The sequence below is a fragment of the Epinephelus lanceolatus genome, chromosome 1 (assembly GCF_041903045.1).
Source record: "Epinephelus lanceolatus isolate andai-2023 chromosome 1, ASM4190304v1, whole genome shotgun sequence".
In the NCBI taxonomy this organism is placed as follows: Eukaryota; Metazoa; Chordata; class Actinopteri; order Perciformes; family Serranidae; genus Epinephelus; species Epinephelus lanceolatus.
In genome coordinates, this window is record NC_135734.1 from 10,506,048 (window position 1) to 10,525,664 (window position 19,617).

At 39.4% G+C, this 19,617-nt stretch overlaps 1 protein-coding gene across 8 annotated transcripts in view; it reads right to left on the reverse strand.

Annotated features, from left to right (window-relative positions):
* foxp1b (forkhead box P1b) overlaps window positions 1-19,617 on the reverse strand; it is a 185,460-nt gene that overhangs the window by 156,927 nt on the left and 8,916 nt on the right. For all 8 annotated transcript variants that reach the window (XM_078173654.1, XM_078173570.1, XM_078173541.1 and 5 more), the window contains one exon: window positions 1,941-2,019. The gene's annotated coding sequence lies outside the window, so the exon portion shown is untranslated. The remainder of the gene's footprint in view (window positions 1-1,940; window positions 2,020-19,617) is intronic.

Genomic DNA, 19,617 nt, shown 5'->3' on the forward strand with positions numbered 1-19,617 from the left:
CTTTAAAAGGTACTCAAAGGCACTTTACGTGATAATAAAAACAGTAACAGAAACAGTAAAAAGCAATAATGGCATAAAAACAAGTAAAACAATAAAAAAGGAAGCCAGGTGGGGAGAATAATAGATCACAGATTAAAAGCAGATTTAAATAGATGGGTTTTGAAAGAGGAGAGTGAGGGAGAATGTCTGAGGTGTTGGGGAGAGAGTTCTAGAAGGGGGGTGCAAAATAGAGAAGACCCTGTCCCCCCAGATATGACACTTGGACTGGATGAGAGGGTGAGGAGGTTGGAGGCACTGCATCTGGATTTTCAGTGTTTGTATGACAGGAGAGAGTGTATGAGTGTATGAAACTGACATGACAAACACAGGGTTTACCATTAATGTATTTAACTGTGGTGGCTTGCCCCATTTAATTTGCCCAAGTACAGTTTCACATTGGCATGTGCCCCACATATAACAGACACTTGCAACAGAACACACACTCTCCGATATAATCAACAGTTGTGTTTACCAACACATACACACAGACAGGCTACCGACTCCAAGAGCTAACGTTAGCAGCGAGTGACTAGCCAGTAGCCATCCTGCTTGCTGCAAAGGCTGCATTTCCGGCTTAAACTACGACTACATAATCTACTGTGGAAGCTGCAAAGGGTGCATGGCAATTCAAAACTGCCAGATGGAGGCAAAGTAACGTCTTTAAAAATGTATTTTGGAAGTTGTGAATTGATTCAGAATCATAGAAGAAAAGAAATGAGATTATTGCATGAAAGGATTTTTTCACCACCCCTAGCTCCTTTTAAAGGTTATTTTCATTATCAATTAATTCAGTCACTTCCAGTTTATCTTCTAATTGTTTGGTCTACAAAGAGTAAAACAGCAAAAAAGGTCCATCAAGTTCCCAGAGCCAAGGTGATGTCTTAACATGTCCAACCAACAGCACAAACCTAAGAACATTTAGTTTACTCTCACAGAAGACAAACAGCAAAACTGACATTTGAGAAGCTGGACCAGTGAATTTGTGCCATGTTTGCTTCGTTTTAAGTAGCAAGGGCTTAGTGAAATTGCATGTGTTTGGGAAGTACTGAGCAAACAACTGGATAAATGAGACTTGGATTATACTGCACCAGTTCTGTGATAGTTTGTTAACTGATGTTTAGTATAGTTATGCTTTTGTTAAACATGGCCCACCTTTACTTCAGTGAAAAAAAAAGTTTTCTTCATGAATTCAACGTAAGACAGGGTGAGCAATGGATATACAAATGATCATTCTATGGGTAAAGTATTCCCATAAGAGTGATCTCCAAATACACTAAATGATCTTTACATCATTTTCAGAGAGGTAATGTGCAGCTAGCTAGGTGGCTAAAATGACGCAAGTGGACAGATAGTGAATCCCTGTTAGGATCTTATAGTTACATATAAGAATATCATGTCAATGTTTTAAGCATATTCATCTCGGGAATCGGGACCTCCTCGATTAGGAGTTGTGAAGTAGCCATCATTGGCTTTGCTGATCCTGAACTTAGTGAAGTCCCAGAACTTTTTAAATTGCTGGAAAATCAGATTCGTGAGCAGCAATTCAGAGCCCTGGAACCAGTCTCCACAAATACAGTCCTGCAGTTTAATTTATACAAAATAATTGCAATATTGGGGGTCAGTAAAATCATAATAAGATATTTTCCTGGAAATATTCAGCCCTATTCTGTACTATATGTGTTTATCATTCATATCCATGCTCACTGGCCTAACAGCTGAGCAATAAAAGTGATGAAAAGCTCAGAATACATCTGTTAGGATCTGCTTCCAGCTTATTATGGCCTGATACAAATAAGCCTAATAGTCAGACCTAACAGTGCTTTGGAGTCACTTCACAGACAAACGGCACACACATTACTGTATGAAATAAGAGACGAGTTAGTGGGAGGATTGCCACATACCCTGATCACTGGTGCAGGACAGATTGGCACTCCATTCCCCCCAATCAGAATTCAGCTCACAGTCTTGAGGGCAGGACCACTGGGGTTTCACAGAGGACACAAACACAGAGAGAGAGAGAAAGAGAGAGAAGGAAGGAAGGGGAAAGAGACAACTATTACAAACAGGAAGTGAAAAGGTGGGGAAAGCCCCTACCATGGTCTAATGAGCCCACATGTACAGAAATGACATAAGAGCAGGCAAAAGTAAAAGTGATCATCGTCAGCCACAAGTATTTGATATGTTATGACACACTGATTCCTGTTGTCATCTCCTGGCCTATATGCATATCAAGTCATCTTTCATATCTTGACATGCTGATAAGCGGCTGTGACGGACACATGATGTAAAATACAAGCAAGCGTGTGTGTATCATAGTTTCTGTGGTTGATTTCTCACCTTAAAACAGTAAACATGTCACATGGTTGACCTTTGTTAATGTCTTAGAGTACTTTGATATGCCCACATACAACACGTGCTGCATGTATTTCATGTAGCTGTATGTGATGTCAACTGTGGCAGATACCACAACAATACATACTCTATCTTCTGTTTAAGGTTTCCAAATAAGTAAAAATGAATTATGTGAGGAAAAAAAGCAATGACATCTTAAACATTACCGATTCAACATTACAAAAATTACATTACAAGTTAATAACATAAACAAGTTACAACAAACAGGTCATTATGCTCTTGTTCAGGTTCCTACTTGTATTTAAGGTTTCAACCAGAACATGTTTACATGCCCTAATAGTCAGACACTTTATTTTCCTCATACTGTCTCTGCTGGAACACTCGTATTCATCATCTGTCTGAAATGCCCAGCTTTAAGCACTGCTCCCAAAAAAGCCCAGTCTGCTCTGACTGGACAACTTTTGTGGGTCTTCTGTCTCTGACCCCTTATGCACCAACTCAGCCCAAACATGTAGCACTAAAGGAAAATAGCAGCACTTTCTACCATGAAAAATCACCAATAAAAGCTTCTAAACCTTAATCAGACATGTTCCAGCAGGAATATTATCCGACATTGGGGAGATATTAACAATATCAGCAACCAAAATTACGTTTCCCTGACGCAGGCCCACCCACAGAAATGGCTGGGCCACTGAAAAGGTATGGTGAATGGGCCCTCCTCAAATCTGCTTTAGTCATTCCAACACATGTGCATGTTCGCTCTCCTTATTTAGTTTTCTCAAATTTTGTGCATTCTTTTTTTCTTACAACAGCTGCGTCCAAAAAGATAAAAAGAATCAAACCATTTTCAAAAGAGGGGTGTTTTCATTATGAAACAAGCTACATTTTACTAAAGCAACAATACAATGTATATTTTTGTCTTCTTAAGTAAAGGTGAGAATTGTCTTTCGAAGTAAGATGTCATTATCACTGCTTGTATTTAGAATAAACATGATTATTTCTTGCCTATATAGTGCCATAGTAACTGGAGCAGATGACCATATAAAAACGTCCCACAGAATATGAAAAAACAGTAAGTGGAGTGTTCAGAACAGTAGGAAATCGGAAGGTTTCTGCTCACAGGGATTACTTCTATATACAGTACAGGCCAAAAGTTTGGACACACCTTCTCATTCAATGCGTTTTCTTTATTTTCATGACTATTTACATTGTAGATTCTCACTGAAGGCATCAAAACTATGAATGAACACATGTGGAGTTATGTACTTCACAAAAAAAGGTGAAATAACTGAAAACATGTTTTATATTCTAGTTTCTTCAAAATAGCCACCCTTTGCTCTGATTACTGCTTTGCACACTCTTGGCATTCTCTCCATGAGCTTCAAGAGGTAGTCACCTGAAATGGTTTCCACTTCACAGGTGTGCCTTATCAGGGTTAATTAGTGGAATTTCTTGCTTTATCAATGGGGTTGGGACCATCAGTTGTGTTGTGCAGAAGTCAGGTTAATACACAGCCGACAGCCCTATTGGACAACTGTTAAAATTCATATTATGGCAAGAACCAATCAGCTAACTAAAGAAAAACGAGTGGCCATCATTACTTTAAGAAATGAAGGTCAGTCAGTCCGGAAAATTGCAAAAACTTGAAATGTGTCCCCAAGTGGAGTCGCAAAAACCATCAAGCGCTACAACGAAACTGGCACACATGAGGACCGACCCAGGAAAGGAAGACCAAGAGTCACCTCTGCTTCTGAGGATAAGTTCATCCGAGTCACCAGCCTCAGAAATGGCAAGTTAACAGCAGCTCAGATCAGAGACCAGATGAATGCCACACAGAGTTCTAGCAGCAGACCCATCTCTAGAACAACTGTTAAGAGGAGACTGCGCCAATCAGGCCTTCATGGTCAAATAGCTGCTAGGAAACCACTGCTAAGGAGAGGCAACAAGCAGAAGAGATTTGTTTGGGCCAAGAAACACAAGGAATGGACATTAGACCAGTGGAAATCTGTGCTTTGGTCTGATGAGTCCAAATTTGAGATCTTTGGTTCCAACCGCCGTGTCTTTGTGAGACGCAGAAAAGGTGAACGGATGGATTCCACATGCCTGGTTCCCACTGTGAAGCATGGAGGAGGAGGTGTGATGGTGTGGGGGTGTTTTGCTGGTGACACTGTTGGGGATTTATTCAAAATTGAAGGCACACTGAACCAGCATGGCTACCACAGCATCCTGCAGCAACATGCCATCCCATCGGGTTTGCGTTTAGTTGGACGATCATTTATCTTTCAACAGGACAATGACCCCAAACACACCTCCAGGCTGTGTAAGGGCTATTTGACCAAGAAGGAGAGTGATGGAGTGCTGCGGCAGATGACCTGGCCTCCACAGTCACCGGACCTGAACCCAATCGAGATGGTTTGGGGTGAGCTGGACCGCAAAGTGAAGGCAAAGGGGCCAACAAGTGCTAAACACCTCTGGGAACTCCTTCAAGACTGTTGGAAAACTATTTCAGGTGACTACCTCTTGAAGCTCATGGAGAGAATGCCAAGAGTGTGCAAAGCAGTAATCAGAGCAAAGGGTGGCTATTTTGAAGAAACTAGAATATAAAACATGTTTTCAGTTATTTCACCTTTTTTTGTGAAGTACATAACTCCACATGTGTTCATTCATAGTTTTGATGCCTTCAGTGAGAATCTACAATGTAAATAGTCATGAAAATAAAGAAAACGCATTGAATGAGAAGGTGTGTCCAAACTTTTGGCCTGTACTGTATGTTTCCCTAATTATCTGACACTTTGTTCACGTTAAATGTGAATATCCTTTATTGTAACACTAAATATAAGACACAAAATACAGAAAAGCATAAAGGTCCCCTTTCACCACTGCAACACACAACAAAACAAATCTACATATATGCTCTGGAGACTCTTCTCAGTAATACAGTTACCTAAAAACCCTGCAGTGGTCTCCAACTTTGTAAAAAAAAAACAAAAAAAAAAAACCCAACATACATATATATATATATATATATATATATATATATATATATATATATATGATGCATGACTTGTACCGCTACAAAAAAACATCTGAAACAACATTTTGTTTATTCAAAAACCTGGTGTTAGGCTCAAAAGCATTCATCTGTAGCCAGATAAACAAGTGGAAAGATGCTAATGACTTCCAGATACGGCTCAGATCATGCAAATGAGGCAGCAGAATGGATGGCTTCTGGTTTTGTCCCTGTCACAGGAGTCATGGCTGCATGTGTGGCTTGTTGCCCTGTGATATATGTGTGTACCACTTTGCTGTTTAATGTGGCTGTCTCTAGAAGCACAGCAAAGCAATTCAGCTCCCAGTTAATTGGCCCGCTGTATGAGAAAGCGTGTCAAAAACTAAATCTATAACTCTGTTTCTGTGTGTAGCAGTGTGGCTCTCCAACCAGACACAACAAACCGCAGCCCCGACGTCCCAACTCCTCATAATTCACCAGTGTGGAATTCAACTAACCCCATTAGTGCAGCCGTTGTTTCTACAGCCTGTCCACATTCCTGAGCCTGCCATTGGCTCCAGATAAGACCCCTCTGATTACTCTGTTGCATCCCTGTCATTACATACCAAAATGTATGGTGATCCCAACAACAACAGAGACAACACCAGACACCTATGGATTTATGGCTGAGCTATTGAATTTCAATGTCCCTCAATATCCCTTCACTTGAGAACAACAACGGAGGGCACTCTGTGACTTCAGCTGAGCTAACCGCCATATATCCCACATACAGCTTACTCAAGCTTTAACTGATGCTCAGAAGAGATGGGATTTATGTGGATTCTCACCAAAGCGAAGTTAAAATAGCATGGGAGCGCATGTACACTAAAGACGCTGCTCTGATTCTGAGTCTTTATTGCAAATTAACAAGCACTGGATTTTAAAAAGTGGTTACGTTTTATTGAGCAATGTGTCCATAAAAAAGACTAAACAACCAAACACTTTGAGATATACTACGGGCTAAGACGCCGACATAAAGTTAATATTTCAACCTCCGAATGCAAAGCATTCTCACTTTGTGGCCTTTTGCATGCCAGCTGCTCAACACTCCACTCTTTCCTACTCCTGAAACATGTGGTTGTAATCCCCTCTTTTCACTCAAATTACAAACTTTGTCAGTTTCTGAGGAAACTCTGCATACAGACACTTTGCAGCATGTGTGTTAATTGCCACTCATTTCTGAGTTTCCAGGCAAACTAGACAGGCATTTGAAGCTGTCCAACCTTGTTGAGGGCTATGAGAAGGGTCAGAAACTAGCATCCAAAAGGTGAACCAAATTTTTGCTGTTAAAATCAGTACAGCCCACTAGCTGCAGGTCTAAAAAAAACACCACATACGAAAATATTTGTTGCTGTTCTCATATTACACCATGAATTACAATGGGGAACTTTGTCTATTCAAATTGGGCAAAAGTAGCATATCTGAGAAGGAAAAAGGAGAAGGGCACAATAAGCCAGACATGAGAGATGATATTTAAAAATAATGCATTCGGCATCCATACAGTCAGTGAGATAGATACTCAGCATGGTACGGCTTGACTCGTCTCAGCTCACTTTTGGTACCAGGTCCTTTTCTCTATCTCAATTTCGACTGCCAATAGTGTAGGCGGGATTCTCAGCTGATCGCCATAGCTATAGCACAAGTCACTGCCGGGTCATCATCTTCACCACACGGCTGGGCAATATAGATTTTGAATGTCATAGTATCGTAATTATTCTCTTTTTCTGGTTTTAAAGGCTGCAGTACAGTAACTTCCCAGACTGTTCTAGCTGTTCTATTATTTGCCTTTACCCACTCAGTCGTTACATCCACATTACCGCCATTATGTACATACTTTGTGAAAGCACCAATAGGCATCCCTAAAATATCACAACAAAATCGATATCAAGGCATTTGTTCAAAATATTTTGATATTTAGTTTTCTACATATCGCCCAGCCATAGTTCAATGCAATACTCACTGAATCACAGGTATGACTTTGAAGACATGCCCCGGAACTATGACATGCAACACCACACCCGCCCCGTCACCTGCACATATGACCAATTAGATCTGCAAAACAACCCGTCAAGACAAGGTCAGTGGCCTGACCGCAAATCCTTTCATAACCATGCCCTGTTTGAATAATTTGGTTGGGTAGCACATTGCAAGTGATCATTTTAGTCCATTTCATACATGTAAAAGTAAGATAACATATTTTCAAATATATTTTTCATTTCAGGAAATGAAATTTAAATCAATACTTTTTAGTAGCACATCTCCACAGCTTGCCTGTCTTTTAGTAATGCAGCTGACTGAGGCGGCTCTCATATTCCATGTGGTGTAGAAGAAAGAGCCGATACAAAGTCAGCGTCAGAGGATTAAAACATGAAAACATTTAATAAAATTTTATCTTTTATTATATATATAATTTGTGCCTTTAATTGGCAACTAAACAGGAATGTCTGCACCTTGTCAACTGTATGGTATAGTGTACAGCAAAGTTTTGTAGGCTGCCATTTTTTAAAATCTAAGTTGAATGAAAAGAAAAAATTTGGTTGCTACTGCCGTTAGTTTGGCTACTTAGAAATAGTGGGTTTGTTCCATCTGTGTCACGCTAGTAATGGTTCTCTCTGTCCAATCAGTTTTCTGTAGTACCAAAAATAAGCACCAGGTATTAGCCGCAACTTTTGCTCGTGGAAAAACAAAAAAAAAAACAAAAAAAAAACGAGTCAAGCTGAATAGAGCCATGCAGTACCATGCAGCAGAACTGCGGCATAACTTAGAGTCCCTCGACCAGACTCAAGTTAGTGATCAGGTAGTGCAGAGACTGTGACTGCACTGGGGGACATTGGTGCTGTATCGGATCAATGGCTTGACCCATTAAGTTACACCACTCCCAGTACCTCATCTAATAAGAACCAGTCTTTGGGAACACCCATGGCTGACCCATGCTGCTGGGGACAATTACAAGAGAGTGGTCTTTCAGAGCCGACGCCCACTTGACCCGGTAGCGTAAAGACACGGAGGAGATCCACATGATTTAAACTCCTCCCCAAGACGTGCTGACAAGGTTAGAGGGTCAACGCAGACATTAACAGGTCAGTGTGTGGCCCACTTGGGAACAATTACTCCCAGTCACAGCTAAGTGGACACTTGATTGAACACGACGGAGGCAGGACACACTTCCCACAGATAACAATCCCCAGAGCCATTTAGGATAAAAAGCCCTTGTGATACAGCCTTTATGGGCAAAATTCATCTTCCTTTTCCCTTTTAAAAGAATGTGAGAGTGTGATAGAGAGCCATTCTCTCAAAGAGATGAGTCTCTCAAAGCATTACCATTTTCTAGCAATACTAATAGCTGCTTATGACACAGAAACAATTACAAGGTGACTGAGAGAAAAAGCTAAACAATGGGACGAGCTGTTAAGATTTCATTTTTCATTCATGGAAAAAACTGATATCTCACATAAGAAATTGTTGTGTCTTGCAACAGACTTTGACAGAACACTCATATTTTACAATCAGGTTCAAAACAACAGCAGCAAAAGTGGAACTTAACATAAATATACCATTCCGCAATAAATCTCTCATCTCTAATTAACTGTGTGGGTGCTGCAGTTTTTTATGCCGTTCGACCTTTAACCCACTGACAGTTTGACCCCTCTCCCACCACAATGACTAAAAACTTTGCCTCGAACATCTGGTGTCTTTATGCGCAGACAGCAGCGAGCACCCTGCCCGGTTCTGAGTCGTTTCATGTCACAACTCAACAACAAATAGTTTGTGTTTCATCATAATGTGTGGGTTTAACATGTACTGTCGAAGATAAAAACTAAACAGATGTTCAGGGGTAGCTACTGCAGATAAAAAAGCAAACTTAGCAATGTGTATCTCTGTGTAAAATGGTCACTCTTGTCCTAGAGTCTCTTCGTACACAAATAGGGCTTATCGATCCGCGAACACATTTCCACAGCATTTGCATAAGCTGTGTGTTGTTTGTGGTGTTGTTTCTTTTTTTTCCAGGGGCTTTGTTTATTTATTTCTCTGCGTTAGGAAATCAGTTTCACATTGTCCCTCGATCTGCAGCGGTGGCTGGTGCTGCAGCTGTTGGTTGTTAGTGGCTAGAGATGACACAGTTCACCACTTCTCCAGGAGGCAGCCAGCACAGAGACCGGCACAGCTGCATAGCAGGAGGAAGACTGCAAAATGCATGCAGAGACGAGACTTTGACATTTTTAAGATAAGACGGTAAAGAAATCACATTGTTGACAGACTTATATTACTCCAGAGACAAAGCTCATCACTTGCCTCCCTCGCTCTTTTCTGAGGAATCAAGAAGCTCGACATTAGTAGAGGAAAAAAAAGACGAACTCCTGCAGAGAATCTCTCTCCCCTATCACTCTATCCCGCCCTCCTCATTAACGGGGCTCTTTTCCAATTCATTTAGGACCCCCTGAGATACAACCTTCCCCAAGAATTCAGCAAAGTGACACAACATTAACCCATTTGCACACGCAGAGTGCAAAAGCAACAGGCTCACCGGCTGACCCACTGGATGTTGTGGCAGTCAGCTTTATTCCCCAGGACCATTTTGTAACCAAGTGGGCATCATGCGAATACCATCTGGGTACCACTTATTTAAAGCTGGCAGAAGTCCCGTGGCAGCCAGCCTGGCAATGAGGAGAAGGGAATAAATTGCATCATTTACTTAACATGCATTTACCGTTGTGCCCGTTAAAAGCCCATGACTAAATAATTTGTTTTTTTCGGGTGCCAGTTTCTGCTGTCAGCCAAATTGCGTTACAAACAGAGCAACTGTCAAAGGGCTGATAAAGGAGATATCGAGATGTTAACCACATGAAATCGCATTTACCACCAAGTATATTAACAGCCCTCAATCCGTTTACACCAAAGAAATCTCCCAGTGCGTTTTGCACCGCACAAAACCCATAAACAGACAATAAACACATTGTAATTATAATGCCAACTCTTTAATTACGTGTGTCATCTGGGGATGGTCGAGCTCACTAATTGTCAGAGTGATGTGAAAGGATTGGGGGAGGCAAGGAGGAGATCAAGCCTCAGGCCCCAATGAGAACCATATTCCCCACTCTCCGAGCGTGTTAGAAGGCAGAAAATTCAATTGGCACGGTTCCAAAGAAGAACAGCCCAAACAGCCTTAATCAGCAGGGACAAACTCCATGCAAATCATTTACATTAGCACGAGTGGAGAGAAATATCTATGGTTTCACTCCCAGAACATGAAAGCGAGGAAAATCTTTGCCTCCTATAACCTCACTGCCAGGTGACTTTATACAAGGAGGAGTTCACGTCTGTTCCACTGTCAGTCAGGTGTCACTGACCAAATCTCACAGCATCTGAAGAGGCGTAAAACAAAAAAGGCACCTACAGCTATTATTTACCAGGAGTCAGAGGGAGAGAAATATTTCACTTGAGTTTGTCATTACTATTATATGGCAGTTCTCTCTTATTTTCTACAGTGGAGACCATTAAATTACAGGACAAAAAACATGCAGAATGTGGATAACACAGTTTAATCCTATTATAACGTCAGTAAACAGCAGACTTATGCAGAATGTTAAAACACAATGCCCCTATAGTTGGTTGTCTATATAAACAGTTGATCCAACTTCACTGTTTGGTATGGATCAAGGTTCCAACAGCCTAAAGCAAGTTAGATTTAAGACTTTTTTAATGCCACGCGGAATTGAATTTATAAAAACTTAACAAACCTTTTCAAAACGGAAGAAAAAACCCGACATCAGTTACTTAGGGTTTAGGAAAATTTTGCCTAACATACAACATGACCTTTTTGTCTCGTGGCGAAGGCGAGGGTAGAACAGAACTGGGAAATACTAGCAGTTTGATGGCTAGTTTTTGGCGATTTTGTATTTCTCGCTCTGCACGTGGGATTCCAGGTTTTTTTTTTAATTCCATCGTGCCAAGTTGAAAAAACTTTTTGCATAAAATACGCCATGCTGTGAAATCATACTTAAACAGCTTTTTTTTATTTTTTTTTATTTGCACTTCCCCATATCGTCCAGAGTACAGTGACAGCTAGCTAGCAGTAATGCATCACATGATGTGAAAGGCACAGAATTTAAAAAATAAATAAATAAATAATTGTTAACAAATATGGTGAGATTATACAATGCAACGTCAGAAAAAAACAACTCATACTATCCTACTTCCCATGTTTTAGCATTTTTAAGACTTCTGAAAGATTGATTTCAGACATTTAAACAACAATCAATTAAGGCCTTATTTTTAAATTAATGAATTAAATGCTTTAAGAGTTTTAAATGGTCCGCAGAAAACCGGATGGACATTGTGTATTTTCAACCTGTTGACTTTCAAAAGACTAGTTTGGCTTACATTTTAAGGAGATGAAATATGTTATTTGTGTTATATTACAGTGTGTTGTCTTATAAATTGCCTTTTTGAAAAAATACACACAAACATAGTGAGAAAATCTAACCATCCTCTGTCCTTGTGTTAAAATGACAGCTTTTCAGTGGAGTACTCCTTTTTCTTTTACTACTACTTTTTTTTTTTTGCTATATCACCCAGCCCTAGTGCTGTGGAAATATTAGTCAGCAATATTATCTCAATTTTATCATAAACTGTATGCAAAGACTATGTATATATACAATTTCATCTCAAATTTGAAGCATGCATAGTAGAGCTCGACCGTTTTATATGTCAGTCGATTCTATGGCCGATATGGGCTAATGCAGACATCGGTATCACTGTATATTTTTTCTGATACATGCTAATATAAAAACTTAAAGATGTAAACTTTACCTTACAGAACACATAATACAGGAAACTGTGCTTGGAGTGTTTTAGAATTGGTGCCATTACACAGTTTGATCCAATTCAGCAGGGATCTAGCAAATACAATCAACATCTGTTTCTGCAATATGTATCTTTATATGGCAGCCTTAATGTCCAAGACAAAGTGCTGTGGGACAAATAAAGTATTCTTTAATCTTGGGTGTTGAGTTTATAGAATTGGTTGACAGTGTGTAATAATGTTAAATATTATCAAAAAAAAAATTTAAGAAGCCTCCCGAGTACCTTTGTTTAGTCAAATCAATGCAAAATCGATAACCAATCCACACAGAAAAGGTCTATTTTCATTCCACCTAAAAAGAAAATCACTTTATCGGTTATCAGTGATTTTTTTCCCCGCCTCTAAAATATGTATCAGTCTCAAAAACCCCATATCAGTCAGCACTAATACATTGCACATTCTGCCTTCAATAAAAAAAGGAAAGGCATTTTATATGACCAGGCTCAGTCCTTTCAAAGCACCTGAGCACATGACAAAAAGCTGTTTTATCTATTGATGCAAAGTTATTTTGGACATGAACAAAGCTACTTCTAATGTTCAACAAACTCAGTGAATTCAAGGATTTGCATGCAATGCACAAAGTAAATCAACATATAACATGCATTATTATCCTCTATGATTTACAGTAATCACCTCCATACATACTAACTTGTAGACCTTTGTGCTGATGACAACACACGGGGCAACAGTACTGTCTGCAAGAACTTGTTTTTCCAAGTCTGGTCACATGATCTGGAAAATCGTTGCTTATTTATGGATCAGAGTCCAAACATGAAGTGAGTGGCCCCGAAAGGCTTCCAGTATTAGCATATACAGTATACAGCAGTGGATGTGGTGGACAAAGATCACAGAGTGAATTACTGAAACCACCGTAAGTACAGTGCACCCTGAAAACACTTCACGAGATGACATCTCTCAGATGAATCATCAGCCAAGCAATGAGAAATGTCAGTTAGGCAATGAGAAACTGTCTCCACCATTGTTTACATATTGACTGGCACTATGTGGTTGGCCCTGATGAAAACAACACACAGCCTCCAATGGCATGATCTCACTTGGTGGAAAAAGAGCTGTCACTGTGAATCTGGTAGGAGGGTGTGGCATTGCAATCAATGAAGGTGGAGACAAAACAAATCTATTATTGGTTCCACGGCATGAAATCATACATTAGCTAAGCCCGGTTCTGAAACAGTCGATCCCGCGCCAGTTACTCTACAATTTACTGCTCAAATTGTTCTCACCTCTGCTTTTTCCATCCCTCTGTCTATGTGAGGTTCAACTGAACACTTCACTGTGGCCTGCAAGGTCTTTTACACAGGGCCGCTATTGATAGAAGAGATCAGAGTGACTGAGTGAAAGAGAAAGAGTACATGAAGGATACAGAGTTTTCATCTGCTATCCATCTCATATTCTAATGTAGCCATTATGCTCTATAAAGAGACTGCTCATCTATTCATTTTATGGGGAATTTGCAAAAAAGATGACACTGCAAGAGGGTTGGTCGGAGTGATTAAAATTCTTTGAATTAGCCCTTCAATCACTGCATACAATTGTGTATGAAGTACACAGAAATGCACTCAAAATCCTGGCCCAAATCCTCTCTGTAGCAGGATATGAAAAGATTGATTTACTCATTTCACAACTGTGAGTTGTTTTCAGCACGGGGAATTGATTGGTCAACACATTAAAAGCTCGTACATCATGCACTCCACATACACAACATAAAAAGGCTTTTAGAAAAATAGCCAATACCTGGGAACAGCTGATTGCTTAAGCCGCACCATATTCACAGTGTTTACAACAGGTGCAGTGCATTCCCAGCAAAAGGCTGTAAACAGTAAATAGTAAATGGTTAACAGCAGCGAGCTGAGAGGAAAGTAACTCTGAAGCACGACTGCATGAAGGCACTTTGATGTCACTTGTCAGTTTCACTCATTGAAAACGGAAATACATACTAAATATAAATAAAACAATAATGTGAAACAAATCTATGTCCCTTTTGTACACAACCCAACATATCTGATGTGGTTTAACACGTTTGACCAATTCGTAAACTACTCCTGTCACAAATGAATCTCTGGTACAACCGTTCGTCATCACCGTTTACAAGACTCAGATCTGCAACTGAAGGTCTATTCACATCACTGCTAATGTACAGGATTAGATCTTTTCTCATGCTTTTCACTATAGTGCCTGGAACAAATTAAGTAACAAATAAAGTTTCAGTTCCAGTTCAGATTCTCTCTCTCACTCACCCACTCATACACTCTTTCTCTGGTTCTCTCTCAGTCTTTCTCTTTGTCTCTTCTCAGACTAGACAGGTAGTCACTTAGATAAATGTCTTGCAAGCCACGAAAACATTTAACAAAAATTGCATTCCTAATATAAATGTGCATTCACTCGAACGTCAGGGTCATGGGGCTAAGTTGGCATTGACCCATTCAGGTCCTCTGCAAACGCTGGTTTATGAAATAGTTATTCAGGAGCTTATGTTAGGGTGTCTGCAGGTATCAGACACTTACATTTACTGCTTTTTAAAATAATTTTTAACCAATATTAAGACTTTTTGGACAAACAACCTTTTTCTTATCCAAACATTGCAGATAAGTATAAAGGTAAGTAGTATGTTGTTTCATGCAGAGGTAGGTTTTATGTAGGACTATGGTAATTACAGTGAGTTAGCCAACAGGTAAGTGCAAAAATAAGGTTAAGTATTAGGTTCAGTGGTGAGTTTAAAAATTTGTAACATCAGAAATGTGTACTTTTTGTACAGGAGAGCTTGACTCATTCGGCAAAAAGAAATTTAAAAAATGGTTAAATGACATTAGCTCAAATATTTGTGGCAATTAAGACAACACAAATTCTTAAGGCCTAATATTTATACAGTTGAATTTGAGACATTTTAAGACTTTTTAAGGACCTGCAGACACCCTGTTATGTGTTTGTGCTCTTATACAAAACTCTGAACTCCAAAAGGTCCATCCTGTACAACACCAACTTTTTGCTGTTGTCTACAGTTTTTCTCAACACTGAGAACACTCAGTTTGTTTTTCACAGATAACGTCTTTACACGAGAGCTACGTACGTGCCCTGTTGTGTCACTTGGCTACCAGTGTGCGTGTGCATGCTACTGTACAGAGGTAAAGCACATTTGTCTTAGGAAACAGGGGAATACTACCAGCACCAGGCTATTACACAAACTGCTGCTGAAGCATCTCCTATAATCATTCAAACTGCATTTGAGATTAATCGACGACATGATTTTGATTTGATAAATGGTGCAGTTATGATGGATTCATAACCTTTCATTTCACTGAAGTTTGGTGTTTTTTCCCCTATAAAATATATGGTTGAGTAAACTGCATCACCCATACTGCTCTTGTCTGAGATTGACAACTGCATGTTGTAGTGACAGTCTTGTAATGTACAGAAAGACATAAGCATATTTAGAACTCATATAAGGAGTGAGAACTGGATTTAAATGGTTGTATGAACCTTATACAGCTGCGTCTCGCCTCTGCATTTAGTGCAATGAGACCCTGACAGTCTTTGCAGCAGCAGCACAGCAGGATGAGTTTCCCACTCACAAAGAACAGATTTTCCAAATTCCAGCCGCTGTCCATTTCAAACTTGCCGCCTGCTGCACGTCACACAACGGACTGCTGTGCTTGCTGCTGCGTGATTTTGGTGAGACCTTTGCAAGATCAGCCACTGCAGCCTTCCATCATCTAAAAGGTACTTTACACACAGCCGCAGCATCTAATGCAGAGCCGCTCAGTGAAAGCCACAGATGTATCACATGACAAGGATCTCTGTGTGGATCTCACCTTTACACTCACTTGATAAACAGGAGCCTCAAATACTGAACATGCTGCACGTCTGCATAAATCCAGATATTGGCCAGAACTAGTGGGCTAGAAAAGGACAATCCCTAGCCATAGTCATTCCTAGCCAGGGGTGTGTTCAGCCAACTGGCTATAATAAACAAAAATGTTGTTTTGGAAACTGGGTTGGGACTCTAATTCATTATGACCTTTTGGCCTTTAACTGAAATCTCAATATTGAATTTGCTTCTGATATTTCCACATCTGAGGACAACCTCATTCTTTTCATCTGGCAAAAACACTTTTTAACAAAGTCAGAAAATAATGCTATGAGCTGAGTGAGTTTACTGAGAGTACCAAATGTTTTTACTGTGATTAGAGTTATACATGGGAGCAAGGGGCACTATCATCTCACAATGTCTAAAAGCAAAGTTGTTGTTGTTTTTTTTTAAAGTTATTTTTTGGGGCATTTTTAGCCTTTTTATTTGATAGGACAGGACGAGCATGAAAGGGGGAGAGAGAGAGGGAATGACATGCAGCAAAGGGCCACAAACTGGAGTTGAACCTGGGCCGCTGTGTCAACAGCCTTGTACATGGGGCACCTGCTCTACCACTAAGCCACCGATGCCCCACCTAAAAGCAAAGTTAAAAAATTACATTGTATTGTTGTATTGTATTGTATAAACACTGGGGTGTTGATAATGGACAAAATAAATATTGTGATCATCACTACTTTATTTTTTATATGTTACAATATTTGAAGAAGTATTAAAAAAATCTAAATCTAAAATCTCAAACAACAAAAAAGTTAACGTTGTGACTGCGGAAGAGTTTTATTAGAAACAACATTCTGTAATTGAAAAATGTATCTTTGCAGGATGACACATTACTTGTTATTTGTTTAAAAATGAGAACCCTTACATTGGGCATATAAATAAAATGATAATGATAATTTTCTCTATACAGTTTTCCTTGTTAGAAACGTACCAAATATTTGATAAATGTTTGATATAATCAAACTAACCACACGCCTGTAGAGGGGGGCGCTAATGTACCTTAAATTAGTACCCACTATTAAACAGAAGAAGAAGTTAAAGAAGAAAAGGAAGTAGTAGAAGAATAAGACGACACCAGTCACAAAGCCAGTCATGGATGTATAAAGAGAACTGGAGCACCACAGTGTTGGAGGCTGGGCTCCATTCATTTCTATCTAAGTTGCTAGGTGGTGCATGGAGCCAAAAAGGGTCGACTTCCTGGGTATAAAATCATCCGGACCTTCCACATTGTTGGGCCCACAGAGCAAGCACACTAAAAACTTTGCCTGCGAAGCGGCTAACTTACAGTTTTACGCTGCGCTAACTTGAATGGGGATAAAATGATTTAATCTTGCAGCTCTTCTAGACTTTCAAAGTGTTATCATACCGAATGGATCAAATTCTGATAGTGAAACCAGTCATTGCACAGGTGCTGTGAGGCTCATAAAAATGTACAGACATCTCTTTCTCAATGTAAGTCTATGGAAAAAGACTTTCTGGGTCCAATAGCATCATGTGAAGGTACCAGAAGTTGTAATTCCACAGTTTAGCCACTATGTAAAATTGGCCTCAAAGCCTGTCTCTGCTCTGCGCTAATTTGTACAGTAGCTAACATCATGAGGTTGCAACAATCAACACACTCATGAAGTTTTCTTTAGTATGTTTGTTTTGACCACTGAAAACAGCACTGGGCTGCACCAAGATTGAATTCTCCACATAACGTTAGCTAGAGTAGCTGTTTAGCTACTTGTCTAATGCTAACTGTAAGTTAGCAAGTTAACGTCACTGACTTGAGGCTTTTTTATTAGAATAATATGACATAGCATCAACAAATGTGACTAAACGTAACATTAATGAAACTTAAATATATTTCCTTGTTTGTTAACATGATTTCTGCCTGAGTCATGTCAGATAAACATCATCATCAACCATGAATGAAATTTCATGATGCCATCAAATTCAGTCTTTTATTTTTGTTTTGATTGCAAAAAGGCACAAACTGCATACTGTGCAATATTTTTTTTTCTCTTTATTTTGTTTACGTTGACAGCTAAAACACTTTCACATACTACTGACCAGAATTAAGTTGAGTGTTATTTGTCTATTTGTTGTTTAATTTATTAATAATCATTCTGATTACAATTGTTTTGAATCTACCTCAGATTTGTGAGGTGTTTCACTGTTTGGCAAGTATTTGTCACAGCCTGGCAACAACAAAAAAGTTCTAACCACAATTAACCCTGTGGTTTCTTCAACTGTCACTAAGGAGAAAAAATCTGCCTTTAAACTTGAAAGAACCAATGGTTACCATTGATGGTGATAATAATCTCTATTACATACATATACATATATATATATATATATATATATATATATATATATATCTTAGGGTTGCAACTGTATGAGACTTTCACATTACAATTACGGTCTCAGAAAATATCGCAGTTTCATGGAATTACAGTAATACTCAATTTATATTATTGTATAAGAATGACCCTCAAAGGAATGAAAATAGAAGGGTTATTTTTGGTTGAACAAACATCTTACTACTATAAATTTTAAACTTAAAACCATTTTGTTAATAGGAGTATGAGTAAAAAGTTTTCCTTTTGAAAATAACTAAAATAAGGGGAAGATTCTCCGTCCAGTCTGCAGTAAAATTAGAATTTTGGCATTTAGTATAATCATATGGAAAGATATGAATGATACTACTGAACTATCACCCAACCCTAACAGAGTTAGATCTATCAACTTAAGAGCTTCTTTTAATCACAAAAACAACAATGACAAAGTGTTTATCAAGTCAGCACATGCAGCAAATGGTTAGCCACACTATCTGCACTATCCATCTCAGGCTAATCTATTGACCGAGATGATAAACAAAAAAATAACTCCTGTGAAAATAACCATCTCCAACTGAGTGGTTTGGGAATGGAGCCCCACCCTGTTTACAACACTGAGAACAAAAACAAACTCCCTCCAAGGAGCCCGGGCAAATGCAAGTCACACACTCCAACCAATACAGGCAAACAACAACAATGTCTGAAGATCTACTGGGAGAGCGGGCTATCAAACAGCAGCAGCCTGCGCACAAACAAGGTGTGCATCTTTGTATGTTTGAGGGAATTGGAGAGCGAGAGAGAGAGAGAGTGTCTGTGAGAGAAAGCGAGAGTTGGTGTGAAAGTGGAATTGAGTAGCAAACAAAGTCAAATACCACCCCCACCACCCCAGACTCAGGTCAACTGAATCATCAGGAGTCGGGGAAGATACCGTCACCACCTTCCATGAATAGCTCGCAAAACCACATCAGTATGACTTCACCGTGGCAAAGCAAGTAGTTTGAGAACACTCTCCCTCAATATCCAGGGGACTCTGAATGAAGAGGTAATGAATCTCAGTTAACAAGGCCATTATCAGTGAAGGAACTACATCATCAGGGGGGACTCCAAATCCACG